At 43.2% G+C, this 10,083-nt stretch overlaps 1 long non-coding RNA gene across 2 annotated transcripts in view; it reads right to left on the bottom strand.

Moving 5' to 3' along the window:
* Positions 1-10,083, bottom strand: part of LOC110287482 — a 100,637-nt gene that overhangs the window by 22,494 nt on the left and 68,060 nt on the right. Inside the window, exons 1-5 of one of the 2 annotated variants that reach the window (XR_002377217.2) lie at positions 8,118-8,169; positions 7,329-7,408; positions 6,710-6,749; positions 6,202-6,335; positions 3,612-3,712 (exon numbers count right to left, since the gene is read on the bottom strand). This is a non-coding gene — a long non-coding RNA (uncharacterized LOC110287482). Of the gene's footprint in view, positions 1-3,611; positions 3,713-6,201; positions 6,336-6,709; positions 6,750-7,328; positions 7,409-8,117; positions 8,170-10,083 lie in introns of those variants that run through there. The other variant, XR_003835711.1, reaches the window with a different exon arrangement.

Genomic DNA, 10,083 nt, shown 5'->3' with positions numbered 1-10,083 from the left:
AGGCTGGTCTCGAACTCAGAAATCCGCCTGCCTCTGCCTCCCGAGTGCTGGGATTAAAGGCGTGCGCCACCACGCCCGGCTGAAGCTTATTGTTGAAAATGCCTAGCAAGACAAGAATGATGCCTGGCCTATATAAGCTTTAGGCTTATATAGAAAAGGAATTAGAGTTTGGGTAGACTTGCATAATGCAGTCCTGATCAAGGTGAGGTCTGGTCGATTATTGTCTCAATTCTAGTTCTGCAATGCATGCTGCCTGGGTCAACACTGTGGATTTATTCACAGTTGTCAAGAACCCCAGAGAATGTCATATTCATCCAGTTTATCTGAACTGTTCAGATCACCCAGACAAAGCTTCTTGGCTTCTCCTTGGCTGGAGACACAGGGAAGATCAAACCCCAAATGGCTGTATGTGTGACCTTCACTTGGTCTCCAATGGGATGATCCCAATGATTATGATCAGATCTCAAAGAGACATGGACTGCCTTTGAGAGATCCAAATTCAATGCATGCACATCAAATATATAGGGATAAGTCTACTCTAACAACCTTGAGGCTTATACTGTGGAACAAAAAAATGAGTAAAATGTCAGTTTTGCATCAGCAGCAGCATCCTGAAATTATCAGGAAACACACCCGGTGTTTACAATTCTTCTTCAGGCCTGCTGCTGGCAAGAGCCCTTCAAGAAGGCAATTAACAGCTCCATGCTCCTATTCCCTCACCAACACTAGAATCATACCACCTACTCATCCCAAAAGACTCATATTAGCTTGAGCCCATAAGCGAATCATTTTAAAACTATTCATTTAAACTAATAAAGACTTCATAAGATCTGTACTGGGAAAATTCAGGGCTGTTTATATAACCAGAGTCCAGAGTTTTAAAGACAAAAGTCTGGGCTCCAGCAGCTCTCCAAAACTTAGGCTCAGCCACCTGTCCCCATCACACCAATTAAAGAGATGGGTAACGGTGGAAAGCAAAGAGAGAGAAAGAGAGATTCAATGTGACCACAGTGGGAAGAGAAACTAATAAAACGGTCCTGCCATCCCCTGTTCACCTTCATGGTATTGGCATGAGCTTTAGGCTTATATATAAAAAGACTTAGAGCTAAGGGAGACCTACATAATGCAGTCCTCACCAAGGTGGGATCTGGTTGATCACTGTTGCTATCCTAGTTCTGCAATATTGTCCAAAGACCTCAGAGACCTCAGAGCTGTCATTGTCATTGCTTGAAGAGATCCATCTGCTTCCTTCAAGATGATCACTTCTATTCCTGAGCCATGGATAATCATCCTCATCTGGGCACATGTCTGTCCTGTGAGGCTTCATACTTCCGGAAATCCAAGTTGACTCCAGGTTTGGGCAATGACTTATTTTTGTATCTTCTGTTAAAATGAAGGAACTAGACAGACTCAAAATGAAGGTGGAGATGTCAGGCTTTCATCCTGCAGACCCAACTGTAGGATCAATGCATTTTAGCAAAAGCAATTTTCTAAACGCCTGATTCATTTAATTGTTCAAATAGGAAACTTCATTCTCCTTTGGAGGGTCTCCTAGACCTTCAATAACCCTATGAAATTCCCTGGTTTACCAACTACTTTATTTTAAGGTAATCCAGTATAATGTTCATAACAAACCTGAGTCAAAGACCTTTTTCTCATAAGTTAAAATAAATACATTAAGGTTTACTGAGTCCAGCCAATGAATGACAGGGATGAGATTCAAGACACAAAGGCTACCACCACCCCCACTTTAATGGAAAGGGGTCTACTATCCTATCTTCCATGGACAAAGGATCTTCACTACATGTTTCTACTCATAAATGCACAGACAAGGCAGGAGATAGTTGTATAAATTCTGCTTGACAGATACCAAATCTAGACTATTATGCAAAACCTGATGGAATAATTCCATTTCTTCAAGGTTGTTGTTGTGGTTTATGTATTTCAACACTCAGTCCTCAGCTGGTGCTGCTCTCTGGGGAGTTGTGGAACTTTGGAGAGTGGGGACTGTTTAGATAAACTGGGTCCCCGGAGAGCAGGTCTACTTCTGCATGCTTCTGCTCTGTGAAATGTAAGCACAGTATGTTGCACTTTCCTGCTGTCCAGTCATTAATATGACCTAGCTCATCACCACCCAGCATCTTGCCTGTTATTCTGCACATCTTTTCTGTGTCATTTGTTAAACATCCTGAGGGTGAAATGGAGCTGGCCCAGAAAATCTATTGTGAGCATGGCTCAGTGTGGGGCTCAGTACACAGGGCTCTAGCTGCTGCTTGAGTCCATCTATGAGTAAAAATACTGCTTCATGTTGGAAAATGGTGAAAAAAAAGGCAATTTTGGCTTTGGTAGCAAACAAAAGAGAGAGGTCTCCTAAGCTATGACAAGCAAGAAACAAGCCCCAAAGACTTTTTTTTCTTGCTCATCCTGTTTTCTCAAAAGAAGTTTCTTCCTTGGCCATTTTGCTAAGTGTAACTAATAAGCTGTAAAAGGACTGGGAGAAAATACTACAAGGACCAGGACCTGTAACCTCCTTGGAAACCTGATGTAGAATAAATGACCTGATTAATTACTGAATTTAGTTATGGCCCAGGCCCTAGGTACCCTAGGAGTACATAGCACTTAAGCAGCACTTAAATAGTACCAGGGCAGGGCTTTACACACAAGATGTCATTTAACCATCTCCATGATATAAAGAGAATTCCATCCCTAGTGCCACTCAAAAGCTATGGGAACTGAGGCACAGAGATCTCACCGCTTATAAGTGACAAGGTTTGGATTTGAACTGCATCTGGTTCCCAAGTAGATGCTTTAACCACTGCACTGTGACTGCCATCCATTCTTCTACTTACCACAGTTGCTCTGATCTAACTATCAGTGCTTAAGATATCTGTCTCTGCAGACACTAAGGGACAAAGAGTTCAAGAGATTTGCTCAAAGCCTGCAGCTAAGGCATGCTAGAGATAGAACTGGACCACACTATCCATGTTTCTGTCACTCTGGTGCTACTAGATCCTCTTGGGACAAACAACAGAAACCATCTGCTGTTTAAGATGCAGTTACTTTTCCAAACTGTTCCTCAAGTCAATGCACAGCTAGGTTCTCTGTCTCCATTTGATCCCTTAGTCAGTCTACCATGTGCCATTCCAAGTGATTCTCACAATGACTTCCGTCAACTCTCTTGTCCCCTTATCACACAGGTCTTCATGCAGATGCTTCAGACAACAAAGGGGAAAGGTCAGCTGCAAATAGATTTCTCCTCAGTCATGAATCTCCACATTGTTTAAAAACAAAAAAAAAGATAATAGGGTCCAAAAGTGGTTTAAGCCTACCCACACAGTAATGATGGGCACTCTGAGACCTGGAGCTTGGACTCAGATATCTCTCTAGTAACCCTTCCTGCTAACAAATGCCTAACTCTACTGAATTCTAATGCTGCTTGTCCTGCACTGGGTCCTCCAGGACTGCTTATCTGTAACAGACACAGTCCACTGTGATCACAGAGAAGCCAATACATGCCCCTGGTGGATAAAAGGCACGTCATTCCTCAGTTGGCTTTACAAAGATGTTATGGCCCCAACCTTTTTGAAACTCCCTGGTGTGGTGGTACACACCTGTAATTCCAGCACTCTGGAAGAGAGGTAGAGGATGAGATTGTCAAGGTCATAACCAAACCACGCAGTGAATTTGAGGCAATGCTGGGATATACAATACCCTGTGTCAAAAAAAAAAAATTAACTGGAAACAGAATGTGGATCCTAATGCAGAAGGGAAGAAAAAGACAAAGATAAAGGAAAAATAAATGCAGAAGCCATTGGTCCTGTTACAGACTGTTTGCATCAGGATCCTGTCAATTGCAGATGACAACTTAAACGGGAATCACCAGAGACTTTGTGGCATGGTGCTTATTAAAAACCAAAAGCCTTATTTCAGGTGTTAAGATAGAGGCACAGCATTAATAACACTGGGCACATTCTCCAGTGAACCATCATCGCCTGATGAAATAATTCATCTGCTGATATTTAGGAAGTGACCCTCTAGTCAAGACACTGAATCCTGCAGACAGTGAATCCAGTCCATTGTTGTAAATCAAGTTGAAATGGTAGCCTGCCATTCTGCTTTGCTTCTGTATCATCTGTCCCTGTTTTCTTTCTGTACTGTCTTTCCCTGCATTTGTGCTGCCATCCCCAGGGTCAATACTTGGGACAGATTGCAGGCCTGTGAAACGTACGGAAAACAAATCTATTTTCTGGCCCTTGACAAAGAAAGTGTGCCACTGACCTCAGTGAAAGAGTATTCTGGAAGCTCTTGGAGGCCCTAAAAAATGGAATCCATTCAACAAACAGTAGAACTGCGAAGCAAGGGTAAGAAGTGCAAAAATGTGTGAGGAATCCTATAGTTCTCCATTTTCTAGTCTGAGCTGATTGTCTCTGTCACTGGAGCAAGCCAGCGTCTAACAGGTTTAGCTTGTCAACAAGTCCCCTGCCAATGTGTTGCTGAGCTGCTATTTTTGAAACCGTCTCACAAGAGTGACTAAGAACTACATTTCTATGAACAAGAATAAAGAGAGGAGCAGCTTTCCCAGACAGGGGCAGCCCGTCTAGAATTCTGGAGACAGAGCTCACAGAGGCTGATTCGGGCATTCCTGTCAGCATTCAATCTCCCTGAATATGATCCATCGGAAGGGGGCCTGAGACTGCATAACTTTGCTTTGACTCTGTTTCTTCTTATTATTAATTGCTTTCTGTTTATTTGACCTTGCTTTCATGTAATTTTCATTCATATCCTTTGAGCTTACTTCGTCTTCAGCCTGCTTCCTCCTCAAGCTTAGATAGAACTTCTCTGAGATGTCCACCCTTCTGTCAACACACACACACACAGCCACATAAATAGACCCAAAGGCTTGGTTGTACCTGGTTTCTGGCACTTTGCAGGACAGTGAGCGAGTTACTGTAACTGAAGCAAGGGGCCCTTTAAGAGATGGGTTTGACTAGATGTACTGAAGAGGGTAGTAGGGCTGATTACAACCTACAACTGCTGCTTCTCAGCAATTATACAATGTACTGAAATTGCAAGTTGGTTAAAATAAGGTATTGGAGCTGCATAATTCTTCTTGCCCTGTTAAGGAGCTTTAATGTCATGTTTTCCATACTCTCTATCTCTGCTTTCCAGGATCAATAAACCATACTATTCCTGTTTCGCCCAGCGGAGTGCCATTCCCTTCCATGGTTTTCACACAGTGTTGGAGATTGGTTGGCTGTGATAATTACTTTTGCACATCCTTCTTTTGGGTCACTCCTCCTAGTACAGGGCCCCACCACTCTCGCCTTGTCCTCACTGCTCTGAGTCACTAGCAACACAGAGAAAGCTGTGTTCCTTCCTACATGGGAATCATGGAAGGCTGGGCTCTTTCCCCACTAGATCTGCCCTTTCACACACTGAAATGGGTTGTATGTGCACGGCTAGCTTTCACTGAAGGACTGAAAATGGCAACTCAGAGTAGCTTCAACTGGGGGCCTACAGAAAAGTGTTCTAATACTCTGAGTAAGGCACTAAGACTAAAGAAACGATTTTACTCATAGTTTTATCAGATATGGGAAAAATGGTCAGCCTATTAGTTATGTGAAATTGCTCTGGCTCTAGGAATGGCTGAATCCAAACTGGAAGAGTGGTACAATTAAAGTACTACCTTGAGCAAATTGACCCTCTGTGCCTTCACTGCCCCATTTTCAATCAGGGACAATAATGGTATTTTCTTCATAGGATAATTGCCAAGTACAAATGAGTACAGAATGCTGTGCCCAAGGTTTGGCATATAGAACACCCTTCATAAATGTTAGAACTGTTAGCCAAGGGCTGGTGAGATGGCTCAGTGGGTAAGAGCACCCGACTGCTCTTCCAAAGGTCCGGAGTTCAAATCCCAGCATCAAATCCCACATGGTGGCTCACAACCATCCGTAACAAGATCTGACTCCCTCTTCTGGAGTGTCTGAAGACAACTACAGTGTACTTACATATAATAAATAAATCAATCTTTAAAAAAAAAAAAAGAACTGTTAGCCAAGATTCGTGTCCTTTCCCTTAAGACAGAGCTCATTCTCAAGAGAAGACAACATATCTCATTTATTCTCTTTCCTGGATCTATATTTAAGTATATTTACATAATATACACACTCATTTAGAAACATCTATACGTACACTTACATGACACACAGGAAGATGACTTGAGAGGAGGAAAGGGTTCATTAAGGAGAGGAGAAGCTGGGAAAGCCAATGAGCTTGGGAGCAGTGGTTGCTGAGTGAGATCAAGGTACAAACATATGCATTCACAAACAGGTCTACAAAACGTTCAAAAGTAAGAAATTACAATCTAAGTTACCTTGAAAACCTTTAGAAACCCATTAATGGAAATAAAGAGGCATGGAGATATAAATCAGCATATAGTTGCATGCACGAGTGCATGCGCGTGCGCATACACACATACACTCACATCCTAAAGATAAACAAAAATTCCCAGAAACAGAGAACTCTCAGTTCACCAGGGGATAACTGCCTCTGCCTTGGTTCTCCCACCCACAGGGGAAAGGGTATCATAGACTAGTTCTCTAGTCTCATTCTTTTGCAGACAGTAATAGAGAGTGGCCAGAACCACGTTCTTACAAACCAAGCATAAAAAGCCAAACCCAGCACTGGAATCAGATGCCTTTCTTACCTTGAACCAGAAGAGCCGTTCAGGCGAGATGTTCTAGTTTCTGTAAATGAAAGGAAAAAAATATTTTTTTTCTTCCTTTGTCTGCAACAAAAGGGAAGCAGTGGTTATTTCAATGATATCCATTCAGCACATGCTAGTTGGGCGCCTATAATATGTAAATTCTGAACACTAAGTAGAAATCAAAGAAATGTAAGTCTGCTCTTATTGACCATTGTGATACAAACACGGAGGGAAGTGTTGAAAGGAGCAAAGATTAAAATGCAGCTCTCGGGGTGGTGGGTGGAGGGGTGAACTCGGCAGTTAAGATAAAGAGAACACTGGCTGCTCCTGAGGAGGACCCAAGTTCGATTCCCTGCAGCGTGCACATGCTGATGCACATCTGTAACTCCAGTCCTGGGGAGTGTAATACCTTCTTCTGGCCCCTGTGGGTACTGCATGAACATGCTGCAGGCAAAACACTCAGACGCAGAAAAGAAAATAATAAATATATTTTTTTTAGAAGGAGTTGAAGAAAGTCCTGGGAGATGACTCAGTTGTTAAAGCACTTGCCTCACAAGCAGGATGACCTGAAGTCAGACCCCAAGAACCCTTGTAAAGAACTGGGCATGGTGGTCCTTACCTGTAACCCCAACAATGACAAGATGACAAACAGATCCTTGGAGCACACTGGCCAGCTAACCTAGTCAGCTTGATGAAGTTCTAGAACAGTGAGATAGCTGATCTTCAACAAAAGGCAGAAGGCACGTAATGCCTAATGTACATTTGAAATTAATTTCTGACCTCCAGCTTCATACACATATGCACATGCACACTTGCATACACATGGAAGAAAAGATGTTTGAGTTAAGCCTCATTCGTGTGAACAATCCATTCAGAGCCCAATGTTCATTTTAACTTTGGTTTTCAAATCGACTTAGCCTGTTATGGCACAGCCTTTCCCCTGACTTGCTTTTTCAGTGTCCAGGTACCTGCTTAGATCTATGTAGCACACACATATACCCTCAATACAACAACCATTCTGTCTCACAAGTGCTCCTAAGAGCCTCCATCTCACCAGCTACCAACCAGGATCAGAACACGTTTGTAGCAAGAGCTTTGAGGGAAAGATATTATTGTTTTTAAGTAAACTTTTTAAGGATAGAGATCAAAAGGACGGTCTTCTCATAGGACCTGGCCACCACTCCTGAATATTGTATCCACATTAACAGATGATATCACTACTTTAAAAAAATAGAGATTGGTAGGCAGTTCAAGAGAAGAAAATGGTGACAGATGACAGTTCCCATATGTTGTCTCTCCAAATCAAAGAAAGAGTTTAAAATGATTGATGGTAAATGTATGCCCTGCTCTGGCTGAGAGCCCTCACCACTAACCCTGTAGGCTGAAAGACATAAAAGCTGAAATTCACCCTCTGCTCACTTCCAGGGGGTGAGTCACCAACAGCCTTCCTCACGTTTCTCTGAGCAGAAAGCAGGAGACTTTCCAAACAAGGCTGGGGTTTTGCCGTTTCCTTGGCTCCCTTCACACATAGCCCAGCCATGACCACATGCAGTGACAGGCAGGAACCCATTGCCTTATTTGGGAATGCTGTGGCCCTCTTCGTAGGAGGACCAAAGAAGAGTGAAAAGTCCACATCGAAACCACAATAGATGACAAAAATAAAGGGAACTCGATCAAGAAAGAGGACATTTTATCTAGAACAAATATAGAAAACTGTCTGATTCCCCGAATTAGATATTTCCAGGCCCATGGCTTTTTATAGGCCCTTGAGGAAAATACCTAGACTCTTCCATTTTCCTGCAATGATGTCTCCCACTTGCCTTCTAGCGGTACTGCTGGTTGTCTGCAGCTAGCAGTTACTGCTAAGCCAGCTGTTTTTTTACAGAGGATATTATGTGGGTTTTATTCACCCATAATCCTCTGGGCTAGTACTTCACAAGCCTCGCTCGTTCTGCCCCAGCATGTGCTGTGTGACATTCATTGTGTACCGCTGACAGCAGAGAGCCTGTCGGTTCCACCCCACCCCCAACAAAAAAGTAGTGGTGCGGTGAGAAAGAAGAGTAAGCATGTCTGGGCAAGACAGTTTCCCATTAAGAGGGCAGAACTCAAGCAGAACCCTGCTGATCTCCACCGTGCAGGTGAGGCCTCCGCAGAGAGGCCAGGCTGCTAACCCTAGGCGAAATGCCTAAAGCTGTCGAGAGACAATCCAGGGATCCTGCACCCTGCAGAGCTCAAGGTGGCTCCCCGCAACCCTTTATTTTTTATGCTGGTTTTCTCCAAATCTAAGGTAGCCCAGTGCTGACAGCGAGAAGCAAAGTGAAGCCAGGAGGCTCTGGAAGTCTTGGGTGTGTCGTCTCATGCTGGAATGTGTGTCCATTGTCAGCTCCAGGATCCCAGAAAAACAAAACAAAATCTCTCCTCAGAGGGACGAGCCTGGTAATTCACTGGAAGAGGGAAGAGCGCCCTCTGCTGTCGCTTGAGATTTTCTGGTTTTGATTTCAAAGACAGCAGTCACACTTCATGTAGAACAGATTTAGGATATGTTGTCTGCACTAAATAAGAAAGAGACCCTGGGTGTAGACTGTATTAACCAGGTTGTGTTCAGTGTAGTGTGAGAGAGGCCTGAGGGATGACTTGGGAGTCACTTGAAGGCCATTTCATGTGGCTGCTGAGAGAACCATAGGAGAGGTTCTGCAAGGTGTCCACGTCCAAGACGAGAGATTGAACGACTGTTGAGAAACAGCGCTTTCTTTCAGTGGGACTGTGGCCTGGCCAGAACCTCCATTAAATTTCCCTGTCTTTTCTCCAGGAAGTCACTCTGAGTACATAACTCAATTTGTTTCTTTGGGAAAGAAAATATGCTTTCCTCATTTATTTCCTCATAAAACCAAATGGCTTAGCTTAGAAATGCTTTATGAAGATAAGAATTAAAGATAAGCACATGTGACCCGCTGTTATGAAAGATCCGTTAATGTAACTCAATATGCTACCTTAGGGACATGTATGAGTTTGACTCAGACATTCACTTGCCTTAGGAGCTAATTCCAAATGCAATTTGCAACTCACACTTAAATCACAGTTATAATTAATGATTGGGTGGTGGAAATGGCCACAAATAAAAGGCCATAAGTGACATGGTTTTAATCCCTTGGTGTTGAGGGTTGGTCTGGTGCTGCTATGTATTCAGATGCTTAATTCTCTACCCCAAGATCTGGTTTCCCCAAGACAAAGTCAAAGACACCAGCTTTTGGTATACAAACCTTGCTCCCCAATTTAAAACTTGGTTAAATAAAAATGTCTACAACCAATTACTGGACTGGGGGTCACAGATAAGGACCACAAAGAGAAGAAGAGGAGAGGAGAGGAGAGGAGAG

This window comes from Mus caroli, chromosome X (assembly GCF_900094665.2).
Source record: "Mus caroli chromosome X, CAROLI_EIJ_v1.1, whole genome shotgun sequence".
Taxonomy (NCBI): domain Eukaryota; kingdom Metazoa; phylum Chordata; class Mammalia; order Rodentia; family Muridae; genus Mus; species Mus caroli.
This window is presented reverse-complemented; position numbering and strand designations above follow the sequence as displayed.